Here is a 14,109-nt window from a genome sequence, read left to right as displayed (position 1 = left end):
ACCACAAAACATCATTTAAGGAGCTCTGCTAGATACTGTGTACACCTTTTTTTTCCTCCAGAAGGACATAAAGGAAAAATAAAGTAGCAGAAGCAATGATTAGAATCACTTATTACAACTAGGGAAAGGTAAGCTGCCTCTACCTCTAAGTGACAAAGGGATAAAAAATGAGATAATACCAATGAATTAATTTGTTGTTTCCAAGATTTCATAGCAAATACTAGTTGAACTTCAAAGGTCTCTAATCAGGTTTTTTTTTATTTATTATGAAACAACTTGCACATCTTGTTCCTTCTGATAGCAGATACATTGATTAACATTTTCTTCAAGGCCAGAACTGTATCTAACAGTGATAAGGCTATATGGAAATCTCTGGGCTGTAAAAATACAGATAACCATTGGAAGGCAGCTAAGAAGAAAAAAAACATTATTATCACTTGTTGGTCAACAGGAGTTTTGCAGCCCAGATATAGTTTGCCTACCAAGAACTTCTGCCATCAAAAGAGATACTTCCATCTTGTTCCCTATAAAGCAGCCTTCCTTAAAATTTTCCTTGTATGGGTAATTCTCAATTACAAATCCCAGAATTCCTAGGTATCATAGAAGTTGTCAACCTGTTGCAAAGGCACCAATTCAAGAGTCTATGTCAGGGGCCTTCAAACTTGGCCCTTTTATGACTTGTGGACTTCAACTCTCAGAATTCCTCAGCCAGCGTGCCACATTTGGGAGTAATAGACATCTTGTATTTTTGAAATGAAATTATGGCTAACATGGAAGGAAATGTCTCATTTACAAAAAAGCTCCCAAAGCATTTTAAAAATTAAAAAAGAAAAACCTGTAGAGGCTGCCAAATACCTGCAGGTTTTTTTCCCCCTCACACTTAGACTCAGGTTAAACAACCTCCCACAAACCAAGATTTTTAGGCTACACACAGCCTGCCCTAAAGCCACATTTGGCCTTGCTCAATTCTAAACAGCCTGTTACCTCAGCCATGCCATGCTGTTGAACCAAGATTACATTATCTAAACACAGAAAGGGAAACATGACCCAAAGCATCAAAGACAAGTAACAAGATAGTCCACAGGCTTCAGAAAGCAACAATTGTCTTTCCTCAAAACCAGACAACCTTAACCCTGGTTTATCTGAAGACTTCTCATACCATACTCCAGAATAGGAGAAAATTAGTGTGGTACCTGAATGGAATCAGTAAGCAGAGTCTTGAATGAAGCCATAGTTGAAGAGGAACCAACAATACCGAGTCAGTCAGGAAAACCTCATCAACAACGAGCTTGACGAAACGCACGTAATGGAGCCTCAAGCGCCGCCATTTTGTTTTCAAGAAGCAGCATTCTGTCTGCCTGCATCTGTGACCTGAATGCTTAGAATGTTGCCCCATTAGCCAGCTGCAGTTAATTAAGGCAGCACTCTATTAGAGCTGTGGTGACACAGTGGTTAGAATGTGGTATTGCAGGCTAATTCTGCCGACTGCCAGCAGTTCGATCCTCACCAGCTCAAGGTGGACTCAGCCTTCCATCCTTCTGAGCTCGTCAGATGAGGACCCAGATTGTTGGGAGCAATAGGCTGACTCTGTAAATTGCTTAGAGCGGGCTGTAAAGCATTATAAGTCTAAGTGCTATGGCTATTGCTCTAGTCTTCCCAATAGGAAGAGCCTGTAGTACCTTTTTTTTCAGATCTACACATTTTATTAAAAGGGATAGGCTACAGCTCACTTCATCAGATGCACTTATGGCATGTTTTGAGTCAGCATTCCTGTGTGAGGCTGGTTACATGGAAAGACCATGTCTTTCACTCTCTGCCAGTTATCTTTCCATGGAAGCTAAGATTCTTCCTTAAAATGGGATTTCCGAAAGTTGGCAACTTTAACATGTGTGAACACCACTACCCAGAATCCCCCAGCAAGCATTCTTGGCAACTTTAAGACACATGGGATTCTGGGAGTTGAATTCCATGTGTCTTAATGTTGCCAAGGTTTGGAAACCCTGCCATAAGGTATACAGCTGTGTTTTTCAAGTTAAAATGTGTGGACTTCAATTCCCACAATTCCCCAGGCAGTCATACCTGCTCGGGAATTCTGGGAGTTGAAGTCGACACATCTTAAAATTGCCAAGCGTGAAAAATGTTAGTATAGAGGCTTTTTTAATCTACCACCAAATAGATTCACATGCAGGACCCCGTTTTGATCCGTAAGAATTTCATATATTCAAACCTAATCAAAACCCACCTTATTTTATGGCCTCTTTGTCCCAGAATTTCTATTTTGTTTGGATAAACCAGTTAAGTCTATAAATCCCCCTCACATCTCATCCAAAGGCACAAAAAAAAGATGACCCCCAGTGATTGATGTGAGCATCACACACATCCATGCATGGAGTTCACAAATACTCACATGGTGCTACACTAATTAATTAATTTATAATGACAACTAAACTGCATTCATGCCTGTCCATTACAACCCCCCCTCCCCAAAAAACCCCCCAAGAGTACAGAGGCTGGGTGGCTGCCATGTTTCAGCCATTCTCCTCCCTGCTGCTAAGATACATATTTCTGTAGCTCTCCAACAGAGGAGCAGGAGGAGAGAGAAAGAGAGAATAAAGCATATAATAAAGGCCAGCACAATAAAAGAACTCTGGAGAAAGACCTGAAAAGTAGCTATCATGTTGGCAGATAAATTCTAACACACAATTATTCATTCCTAGCCTCTTGACATGTAGATTAATGAGTTTGATAACCCAGGATTCTAAGAAGTAGATTCAACACTGTTTCAACAGCTTCTTTTCTCTCTCTCTCTCTCTCTCTTCCTGCCTCTTAACTACACACAAACCCTCCAGTCTATTGAAGGTGGATGGGGGAGACACAGAGAAAAAAGAAAATCAATACATTTGTGCAAGTCATGAACATTTCTGTCATCCAAAATACAATCTCAAATATACGTCAAGGCAAGGACCCTTGGCAGGGTCTGGAATGAATCCATTGGGATCATGTGGTCACTAGAGAGAGAGAGAGAGAGAGAGAGAGAGAGACTTTGGTTGCCAAATCTATTTCTAAGCAGAAAAGAAATTCATTATACATCCCCACTTGTTATAAGGTCTTGACATGGGTTATATATCTGTAAAATGTTCCATTTCTGCCCTGAAGGCAAGTGCTTTCTTTTCTTCTCATCCCTCTGGTTAATATACAGTACCATTTGTCTGAAAGGGTATAGGGTTTCCTGCCTGAGCAGGGGGCTGGACTAGATGACCTCCAAGGTCCCTTCCAACATCATCATCATCATCATCATTATTGATCATCGCACAGTCAGCCAGATGTTCAGACTGGATTTGGCATTTTTGTCTACCTATCGAGTCCTTACCAAGGACCTGGGATGATGATGATGATGATGATGATGATGATGATGATATTATTATTATTATTATCATTATTATCATTATTATCATTATTATCATTATTATCATCATCATCCTCAATGATTAATATATGTTTTGAAGGGTTCATCTTCTGTCAGATGCTAGTAAGGGCAATTTATGGTCTCCATCCAGCAATTCTCACTTAGGTTGATAAACAGATTGTTCTAAACCGAGCTTTGAAAAGTTGGATGGGGGTGTATGTCTCTCTTTTCTTTCTCTTACAATTAACATAGGGCTCATTCCAAATAAATGTCTTTTCAGAGCTCAAACAATCGGTTCAGTGAAGACTATTTTTAGACTGGATGAAGAATTCTGGGACTTGAAGTCTTAAAGTCACCAAGGTTGGACACCCCTGATTTAGACATATGGTAAAATTCAACTCCAAGCTACATTAGATTATATTATTGAAGTGTGTTTTTTTTTAAAAAGGCAGTGGTTTGGTTGTTTTCTAATACAGATCCTTCCATCACAACTCATTTTGTTGCAATTTAAGAGACTTTTATGATATCACTTGTCTAGGTCGGTTCATCAGTATCACAAGTGACTTCGCCAAAGAAGAACACAAGGTAATTTTGGAAATCTAGATGATCTCAAGAAATCTTAGGATTAATGAAATGGCACTTAAAATGCTAAGGACAGAACCAAGATTAGAGTCCTCTTCATTCGGCAAAACTGATTATCTTTTTCGGTGTGTATTCAACAGTATTTTTCAGGGATTTAATGAAAATAGTGAGTCAACATAGCATCATGCTCTGGGCATATCTCTCTCTCTCTGTGTAGCCTATCTATCTATCTATCTATCTATCTATTTATCTATTTATCTATCTATCTATCTATCTATCTATCTATCTATCTATCTATCTATCTATCATAATAGCAAGTGACTTATCCTAAGTGACTAGGATAAGTTCCTTGCATAGAGGGAATTTATAGCATCAAAGGGAATTTATAGCATCAAATAACACATCAAAGGGATGTGTTATTTTTATCATCATCTTCTTCTTCCTCTTTAATAGAGTTGTTGATTTCTTCTAATCATCAGAATTTTGGATGATTAGAACTTGGATTTCTGGGAATTGTAGGCCGAAATGGAAGGCACAAGATTGAGGAATACAGAATAATAATCCCTGTTTGGTTACCCTTTATTTTTTTATTATTTCTCATACAATAACATCCTCCATGGCACATTATAGGACAACAGGATTTCCACTTGCGCAAAAGCGTACGAAAGAAGACAAATGTGGGTCTTCCTCCTTCCTCTCAGCATTGGGGATCCAAACTATGCTATTCCTTGCATCTTTTGAAACCCTGAACAGCCCATGTAACAATTGATAGAATTCTAAGATGGCGGCACCTGGATCATCTGCGGCTGCAATGGCTCTCGAAGGTGAAGAGTTATGGGAGGGATATTAAGGGATATAGGCCACATGATCAGGAAGGTGTTAATGTGTTTGAGCAATGTGGTGGAACTAAGGTAACATACCAACATACGACTGACAATCTTTGCTGGCATGGCGAGTTTCTAGCTGTTTCGGAACTGTTGGTGAGACCGTTAAAAGTCGTTGGTGCTGTTTGAAATTGTTCTGCCAGCAGAAAGATCTGACTGCTGGCCCAACTAATGTAGTAAAATGAACAATTGCTGGAATAATGATTTGTCTGCATAATTGCTAGAATAATGATGTAATGCATAATCATTGGGAAAATTCACTGGGAAAGTTCTGTCAGTAATATGTGACTAACCAAATGCGCATTGCACATGGATACTTTGTATGTAGCAAAACCTACCATTGTATGCCCGTGAGAAACGATCCTAATGTATTACAATGTGTATTACCATGTTACAATGTGTATTACCATGTGTAGTCCTTTGTTCCTAAAAGAAGGATAGTATAAAAACTGAAGACTAATCCCGCCCTCCTTGTTCAGAATTGCCTGTCTCCATTATGCTTCTGAACCTGTGCAATAAACCTCTCTGCTAAACCCCTCTGGAATTCGTAAGAGTTCTTTCGTTTTCCACAAGACAGCAATGGATTCTATTGCAAATCAGGGCTGTTTCCAAAGGAGGCCGAGGAGGAGAGGTCCCGGGGCTTATGGAGTGAAGGAACTGGATGAGGCTGTCGGCAGGCCCAGAGGAAGGGAGAGAGGCTTTTGGAGGAGTTGGTGGTGGTGGCAGCGTTCTCCAGGGGCGAAAAGGAGTGAGGCCTCTTTAAGGAAAAGGTGGAAGAGACAAGATCAGAAAAAGGAAAGGAGGCGAGGTTGTCATGCAGGAATACAAGCTAATTTGAGGGATAATCCACATGGAGCTCCATTTCCATCTGTCCTGTTTGCCATCGTTCGCTCCCTAGAGACTAAAATGGAAGATCTGTAACTTGAGCTGGCCACGGACAAGGAGTGTATATCGGAGGTGGTGACCCTTTGAGAGTTGTATGCAACGAAATTTCATTTTGATGTATGCCGATCGGTGTACTTTCAAAGCAACAATAAAGTTATTATTGTTATTATTATTATTCTGAGGCACTGATTTGAAGGTAGATACTTCAATAGTGCCTCCATACCAACTTCCTCCTACGTCTTCTTAAGATGAACATTTTCCCCAAAACATTCCTGGAAAGGAAGCTGGTCTGTCTGTTGCACAAGTTGTTGTTGCCTCGGACACAATGGAGTAGTCGCCTCGAGAAATTAGTTAGAGCCTTGGATCCAATTGCATAAAAATGCAAATGGAAGGTATGCAATTAAAAATAGGTAGAAATGGCTAGACTCGGGTTTCCCCTTCCGGTGCTAAGCATTCTCCAGCCCCTGCCTGCATCTCTCTGCCATTAATCTGGCTTCTGCCAGCAATAATCAAGCTAGATTTTGATATAAAAAAACCCCTCTGCAAATCTGCCTTCACGCAATGTTTTTGACTTGCTGCAAATTTCATTCAAGCTGAAGCATCTGCCCAATCCCTTGAATGATTTGGAGGTGATCATTTGTATTTCACAGCCTCTGTTAGGCTTTAGACACCGGGGGTGGGAACAGGTTTGGCTTTTTAATCGCCTTGTATATTGTGCCGCTGAGAGATAAATGACACCCACTGTCTCAAACTACATTCTTGCTTCTGATGCAAAACTGTAATTAATTTTGTGCAGTGTTTCAGAATTGATTGTGGTCACTTGAATTCCTAATTTTTCATCCACTTCAAAGATCTTTCTTGCTCTCACCCCTTCGTTAAAGGATGGGCTTTCAAGTAGACAAATACTTAGCTATGCACATATTGTAAATGAGTCTTGTGCACCCTCTTTTCGATAAGGTGAAACAGAGGTCAAGACATAAGTTTATTTTTGTCTTGGTCTATTTGGGGAGGAAATATCATCTAAAAACGTATCACATTCTGTTTGAAGATTTAGCTTCTTAAACCTTCCCTTCCAAGCCTCGTACAAACTCTTGAAGATTTCATTCATGGCGTTTCTATTCAGCATAAAACAATTAGGCACAATTTAGACAATAATTACCCTAATTAACTACACTCTAATGTTTGTATTCAAGATTATAGAAACATTGTGTAAGTTTCCTATTTAAACAAGGTCCCTCTCTTTTCTCTTCCTTGATAGTTGTGGCATGTGGTTCTTTTTGGCTCTTGTATTTCGCTGCTTTAAAAAAAAAAAATTGTCAGTGAAAGATTTAACATTATGAATGAATTTGATTACGCCATTGTCAAAAAAAGCCCCATGTATCACAATTTCTTGTTTTTAATCACTACTGTAAACCTCACAGCCTGGGGGCATAGTTTTAATTTGGGTGCCTTACTAATGAAAAGAAAAAAAAATAATTGTTTTGCCAGGATTTAATAATAAGCAATAAAATCAGCCAACCAGATTTTACCTCTGCATTCAATCTCTTTTTTATTATAAAACATTTTTGTCCTCTTTTTTTTTTTCTTAGATTACTGGCGTAGATACTGAACATTTTACTAATAAATATTTCAGTTTGCTTATGAAGGCTAATGCTGTCATCTGAATATGGAATTATATTTCTTTCATGCTTCATTATCATTTCATGGCAGTAATGACAGTGAGGCGATGGAATATTTACCGGCTTTTCAGAAGACATTTATCCAATACATTTCCCTGAAGGGCACCTACGCTTAAAGATACATTATCTTTTTATAAAACACTGCCCAGAATCCCAATTTGGACATCAACCAATCAGTACTTTTTGGAGAATCGGCTACTGATACTTTTCTCCTCTATCTATCTCTCAAACCCCATCAAAGTACTGTAATATCAATTGTGCAATACTATGGCCTGGCAAAGCACCATTCGTTGTTCCCAATGGATCAACAGTGGTGCTTTTATTCACAGGGCAAATATGAATTGCAAGCCAATTTCATAAGCTCCCTAGGATGCAAAGAACATGGCAAGGAACCAGTGTTCCTAGTCTGTAGCCAACAAGCAGAAGACATACACCTGCATGCATGTCGTCATATAGGGTGGCATCTGATGGGTTGATTGATTGATTATGTGCAGGCTAACACTGCTCACCGCCAGGAGTTCGATCCTGACTGGCTCAAGATTGACTCAGCCTTCCATCCTTCCGAGGTCAGTATAAAATGAGGAGCCAGATTGTTGGGGGCAAGAAGCTGGCTCTGTAAACCGCTTAGAGAGTGACATAAAGTTCTACGTGCCATTGCTCTTAAGTCATTGTCAACTTTTAGCAACCATATAGATGGATTTTCTTCATGATGATCTGGTCCTAATCTGTTCTTTCAGGTCTTTCTTCCACCCTTGCCACTCTAACTGAGTCTATCCACCTTGCTGCTGGTCATCCTCTCCTTCTCTTTCCTTCCACATTTCTCAGCAATGGGTCCTTCTCCAAACAAGTAGAGGGAAAATACATTCATTTTCAGAAGTTGAAAAACAGAGCATCCTTTTTGGCTCTTTGGATCATGTCTGGACCCCAGACAAAAAAATCATGGAAGATTTGTACCCTGGGAATTCCTTCAAGGATATGATGTGTGAAGGCAAACTCTTCTCAACCTAGCCCCCTCTTGACAAGAAGGGGCCACAGTTCCCAGTATTTGTAGCAGTTCAGAATTTGGAGAGTTGTGCTCTCAAAATATCTGGATGGGGTCAAGTTGAAGTGGAAGCTGATTGAGGGCAAAACCCTCTGGAGAAGCATCTGGAACCCAACGGTTGTCTTTATATGCAATGAGATAATGTGTCCCCTACTGGGGAAGATTCATAGTTTTTAATCTTACTACAAACTTACCTTTGTCTTTGCTTCAGAATTTCAGAAAGCCTCAAGGGGAAAAAAATGGCTTTTCTCTTTGGACCTCGTATTGTCCTAAAACCTATGACTTACCATCTCATTTTACATGACCCACTAAGCTAAAATGTGGTTGACTAGATTATGGGAGGAACAGAAGTTGCCTTCAGAAGTTGTAGGTGATTCATCACTGGAGGTTTTTTTAAGAAGAGACTGGACAGCCACTTGTCTGAAATTGTATAGGGTCTCCTGCTTGAGCAGGGGGTTGGACTAGAAGACCTCCAAGGTCCCTTCCAGCTCTATTCTGATTGATTGATTGATTGATTGATTGATTGATTGATTGAAATCAGGGAATTGGGATAATTGACCAATCACACAACAGCCATTCCCTGGTCAAGATTTCACATCGCTAACTGGACATAATTAGAATGGTATCTGATGCAAACTAGACACACAAAAATCCGAGCCTGAAATGCATGGATAGAAATATTTCAGATGTACACACAGAATCTTTTGCTGGCAATCTTTGCCACTGGGATTCACCTCCCAAAATAGCAGAGAAAATATAAGAAGTGCCAAAAAGTCTTCCATTCAGTATTTAAAAGCAGTCATTTCCCATGGATCCTTCGCAGCTGTGACTGTTCCACCTGTTAAAAATAATAATATTAAGACAATAACATGATTTTTGCAAAGCACTGAAAGGTTTCAAATAGAAATGCAGACCCGGAGAAAGAAAGTGCATTAAAGATGCCTTACAATAAAAGGCAGGCATTAACCCTTTAGCACAACTTTTCTCCTGGAGCCAGCTTTTTCCTATTTAAAAATACAGATTTACTGTCAAGGTATTGCAAGATTTCAAAGTGTGCCTATTGCATTTTTAGTCCTGTTTCCAAAGTCAAGCTTATTTGACGTCTGAAACTCGAATGTCAACAAATATGTAAGCACTCAAAAAAGAAACACTTTGATCAAAGCCATTTCCTTTCATTTGTTTCAGAACTGCAGCTCTCAGACAAAATGACACAAAATACTATAACATTTGGAACTTCAGAGCAGATCTTCAAAGAATGGGGTCAGAAATTAGTAATTACAATATTAGGAATAATGTCTGCTTCTATGCATAAGGCTATGTCTGAAACAGGAGTTCCCAACCCCTGGTCTGTGGACCGGGACCGGTCTCTGGCTTGTTGGGAACCGGTTCATGGAAGTGTCGGGCGAGCACACAAAGTTTCATTTGTCACCGCCACTCACTGCCACCACTGCCAGTACGTGGAGCCAGAAAGGCTGGTGGCCACTGGTCTCTAAAGGATGCTAATGAAGGCATAAGAGATCTGAAACAAACCTTGTTTCTTAAATATCTCTTACCTATGAATTGCAAGCCCTCCCCAATCAGAAATTCAGAAAAAAAAACTCTTTTTACTCCATTTGACTCCTCTTGCAATCAGGTTGTCCCTAACGACATTTCAGGTTATGGTGAAATGAATTAAATGAAAATATTTAGGGTCGGTGCCGAATGCTGGGCTGTTTGGGGCAAGCCACCTAAATTAACACCACGATTTCCTTCTATATCCCAGAATACTCCACGTCAAGAAGGAAAGAGAAGCTGAATGATTACCCCCAAAGTGTGCTAGATGAACTGGAAAAAGTCTATTCAAACAAAGCTCATTAGTTTTGATACCTCCAGGGCTATGACAAATTAAGCGGTGGGTGAATGTGCTTGCAGACAAAAGGAAGATGCAAAAGGGAAAAAAAAGGAAGAAAGAGTGGAAGAAAAACCTAGCGCCCGTGCTCTGCATTGTGTAAGTAAATTTATTGGGGAAACAAAGGTTAAAAAAAAACACCCTGGGAGCTAAAACGACATCCATTTAAAAAGCAGATCTACAGTAGATCATTTGTTTTATTTTGATACCTGTGTGGAGGTTGCATAAAAGGATGGTTTAATACCTATATAACCTCAAGAGCAATATTAGACAAGGCAAGCTTGCAAACTATAGGGTTGAATATTCTTTTCTTTCTGATGATGGGATTCTTTCTCTCTCTACTTTTTTAGATGTGTGAAGACAATTCGTAAGCCATATTACTCTGATTTTGTACATTTCTCATATATCCCCACATATCAGCAAGAGGTGCAGTCAGAGGAAACGCCAGGGGCCATCAACAGGTTTTCTTAGAGACCCCTTGAAGAGCCACAACAAAAGGATTGATCTCTGCTTATGCCGAAGAGCAGCATTGATTTAAGTCCTCCATCAAGAAAAAGTAAAATGAGTTCAAAACACATTCCACTTATCATTGTCTTAACCGAATGGGAAAATCCCAAAAATTGTTGTGTGGAATTGATGCAAGCTATTGATCTGGATACTTCAGTACTCCAACTCTATTCAAATAATTATAAAGGTAAAGGTTTCCATATCCAGCCATGTCCAACTCTAGGGGCTGTGCTCATCTTTGTTTCCCAGCCGAGGGAGTCAGCGTTATCCAAAGACATTTCTGTGGTCATGTGGCCAGCATGACTATATATCAAGGTACCGATTTATCTACTCGCATTTTCATGCTTTTGAACTGCTAGGCTGGCAGGAGATGGGGCAGGAACAGGAATTCACCGTGTCATGCAATGCTCAGGACTCGAATCTGGGCTGTCAGCATAATAATAATAATAATAATAATAATAATAATAATAATAATAATAATAATAATAATAATAATAATAATAATAATAATAATAATAATAATAATAATAATAATAATAATAAAGTTGGAAGGGACCTTGGAGGTCATCGAGTCCAACCCCCTGCTCAGGCAGGAAACCCTACACCGTTTCGGACAAATGGCTGTCCAGTCTCTTCTTAAAAACCTCCAGTGTTGGAGCATTCACAGCTTCTGGAGGCAGGTTGTTCCACTGGTTAATTGTTCTCACTGTCAGGAAGTTTCTCCTTAGTTCTAGGTTGCTTCTCTCCTTGATCAGTTTCCATCCGTTGCTTCTTGTCCTGCCTTCAGGCGCCTTGGAGAATAGCTTGACTCCCTCTTCTTTGGGGCAGCCCCTGAGATATTGGAACACTGCTATCATGTCACCCCTCGTCCTTCTCTTCATTAAACTAGACATACCCAATTCTAGCAACTGTTCCTGATATGTTTTAGCCTCCAGTCCCCTAATCATCTTTGTTGCTCTTCTCTGTACTCTTTCTAAAGTCTCAGCATCTTTTTTACATCGTGGTGATCAAAACTGGATGCAGTATTTCAAGTGTGGCCTTACCAAGGCATTGTAAAGTGGTATTAATACTTCACGTGATCTTGATTCTATCCCTCTGTTAATTTCAGCTGAGAACCTCAGTGGCTTTAACTGCTGAGTCATCATGCCCCCTCAAACAATTATAACTAGTGAGAATTGAATACTAAACATGCCTGGCTATAACTAGATCTGTGAGGGGCGTATCCCTGCGGCTACTTACTATGTTGTCACATTAAGGTTAAATAGCTCAAAACAGCTTTCTGTCCAATCGTTGCCATGGGACTGGTTTTGCCCGCCTAGGTCTAAACTTTGTATATCCCAAGAATGAAATGCCTTTTATAAAAATGGTAACGTGGGAAGACCCAAAAGTGGATGTATGGTCTTCTAAATTGAGATACCTTTCCCGAAAAGATATTTGCATACTTAGTTTGTGAAGCATTTTGCAGCTTTGTTGGTCAGTTGGTCACCTCAATTGGTCAAAAGAAGTCATTGTCTTCTAGTGACTCTAGACATAAAAAGTGTCAGATAAATTAGCAGAACTTAAGCATTAAAAGAAACCTTTTCATTTCCTTCCATCATCTGTATATGGTGCTGCCTGCCTTCTATTGCAGGTGTGTGCATAACAACAATTTTTTAGTGTGCCACTCTCGCTATTGCAAATACCCTTGGATTAATAAAATCGGTGTGAATTTTCCCCAAATCCTCACCAACTGATAAACCAATGCTATGGGGAAATAAACAGCAGAAATTCATATTCCTGTTGATTATTATTCCTCTTTGCAAACAATTCAAGACAAGGGAAGGGATGAATAGACCAAAAAAAAATGGGCAGGACCTCTCTGTCTTAGATTATAAAACCCACCTACTTTGAAGTGGGATTTTACAAGCTTCTTAAATGATATTCCAAGGTTGACTTGGGGAAATTTTTCTAACATTTTTACTTTAAAACTAATGTATTTATTGTTTCATACTTTTTCTCTAAATTGGAGTTCACCTCTACATAAATAAAAGTGTACAGTAGTCCTTAAGGAACTGCAAGCTCTTTCTTAAGGAAACTTTTGGTCAAATATCCTTGTTTTAAAAGAAACAACTTTATTTAAAATTGTAATGGTGTCAGAAAACAGGTAGAACTTACTCAATTGGCAGTTAGTAATTCTCATGACTCAAGACCATGAACTGGTGCAATTTCTTCATAAATGTGATTTCTTTTTCAAATCTTCTTATCTATATATCACTATGGGGGGAAATGGGATGCAATTACTCTACCTAAATAAATAAAGTGGAATCACTGTTCTTTCAACTATATTGAAATCATAACCTATTTCTCTTGGTAGCTAAGCTGTTATTATTAGCCTCTGTGGGTAGGACACAAAGCTATGATCTACAAATATACAAAAACAAATTGTGTGGCCTTTTGGTTTTCCAAGAAAGTCTTCAAAAGCCACACAATACAGAGGGAAAGAAATGGTGTAGTCCAAGTCCCAGCCAGAGGAAGAAGAGATTCAATAGAAAATTTGGAATTGTAGTACAAACGTACTGGAAAAAAGAAGAATGTGTTAATTGTTATTCATTATATTATACAATTGCACGGGTTACCAGTCTGCTTCAAGATCCAATTCAAGGTATTGGCTAGGGCAGGGGTCCTCAACCTTGGCAATTTTAAGACTTGTGGACTTCAACTCCCAGAATTCCTCAGCCAGGTTTGCTGGTTGAAGTCCACAAGTCTTAAAGTTGCCAAGGGCATTTAAAGCCCTTTATGGCACGAGCCCATTCCAATGGGATTGGCCCACCTCACTTGTGCTGGCAGAAGGGCATGCTATGAACTCCATCAGTCAAAGAACTTTGGCTGGCAGGGTCCAGGAAAAGGGCCTTTTCTGCCAAGCCCCCCAGTGGAACATCATGCCCCTTGAGGTGAGATCTAAGAGTCTCAAAAGCTGGCTCTTCTAACTGGCTTGGGGTTCCGATGGGGGCATTTAATGTTGGGGGTGGTTAGTGGACTAGGAACAAGATCCCACATCCACCCAGTAGCATTCCGTTTTTTAACTTATTTAATTTCTGTTTATTTAACATTTAGAGGTTTAATGTTTGTACCACTATTCCAGAGTCTCTTGATAGTGAGATGTCATATAAATGGATATAAATTTAATACGGAAATAACTTATAAACATAAGACAAATTTTAAAATAAAATAAAATAAAATAAAATAAAATAAAATAA

This window comes from Protobothrops mucrosquamatus, unplaced genomic scaffold (genome assembly GCF_001527695.2).
Source record: "Protobothrops mucrosquamatus isolate PMUCROS unplaced genomic scaffold, P.Mucros_1.0 scaffold1051, whole genome shotgun sequence".
NCBI lineage: Eukaryota > Metazoa > Chordata > Lepidosauria > Squamata > Viperidae > Protobothrops > Protobothrops mucrosquamatus.
This window is presented reverse-complemented; position numbering follows the sequence as displayed.